This window comes from Microcebus murinus, chromosome 3 (assembly GCF_040939455.1).
Source record: "Microcebus murinus isolate Inina chromosome 3, M.murinus_Inina_mat1.0, whole genome shotgun sequence".
Taxonomy (NCBI): domain Eukaryota; kingdom Metazoa; phylum Chordata; class Mammalia; order Primates; family Cheirogaleidae; genus Microcebus; species Microcebus murinus.
In genome coordinates, this window is record NC_134106.1 from 7114205 (window position 1) to 7115108 (window position 904).

General features: G+C 52.5%; 1 non-coding gene across 1 annotated transcript; it reads right to left on the bottom strand.

Annotated features, from left to right (window-relative positions):
* Positions 1-269: 269 nt before the first annotated feature.
* LOC142870253 (U4 spliceosomal RNA) lies at positions 270-403 on the bottom strand. The gene has a single exon (XR_012918689.1). It is a non-coding gene; the product is annotated as a U4 spliceosomal RNA (small nuclear RNA).
* Between the last annotated feature and the right edge of the window lie 501 nt (positions 404-904).

Sequence of the window (904 nt, forward strand, 5' to 3'; positions counted from 1 at the left end):
TCCAACACACAGGAGCCCTGGCTGGTCTGCAGGCACGGGGAATACAGCAAAGACTCACAGGAGGTCCCTGTCCCAACCCCAGACACTCACTGTAGGAGGGAGACTCCCCACAGCCAATGAATGCTTACAGTTTAACCCCCCTATGGGCATTTGCATTCGAAGTGGGGTCTTTGCACAAGCATGGACAACTTAATAGTGGTCTCTCTGGCATTGTGCCAAAGTGAAGCAGAAGAAGTTTTTTGTTTGTATTTTGTTTGTTTTTTTGTTCAGTCTCCTTAAACAGTATGCTAATGTCGACTATATTTCAAGTTGTCATGGCAGGGTAATGGGAAAAGTTTTCAATTAGCAACAATCACTCCTCGGAGAGATCTCAGTGGCTCCGATACTGCCACTGCACAAAGCCGAGGAGCTGTTTTAAAAAGCAGGGGCTTCTGCCTTCACGGCATTTATTTCTTTTTGTGCGTTTGTTTTTTGTTTTGTTACTTTCCTAGCTCTTCTTAGGAAGAGCATCTTAAACCTCTCCAGGGTGAGCCAGGTGACCCCTGTTCCTGCTACTGATCTCCAGGTCTCAGGGGAGCTTAGTGACCCCAGCCCTGAAAGGGGGCGTCACTGGAACCTGAGAAGAGGCTGGCGGGGCTGTCTGCCCAAAACACCTGCCGCGGTTGCAGTGGGATCGTCCTTAGGTAAGCAGCTGCCGTGCAGAGCACTGTCTGATGTGTGGTCCTGCTGGCCCCTTTCCAAGCTCAGCGGAGGCACCTGGCCGTGCAGCGGCCAGAGCGAGCACTGAGGGTGCCTGCACCACAAGCTCGCTGCCCGCTGACAGTGGGCAGCGTGGGTGGAACACGTGTGAACAACAGTGGACACGGACACGCCATCCGGGGGCAGCTGTACCTAAATTCTGGTT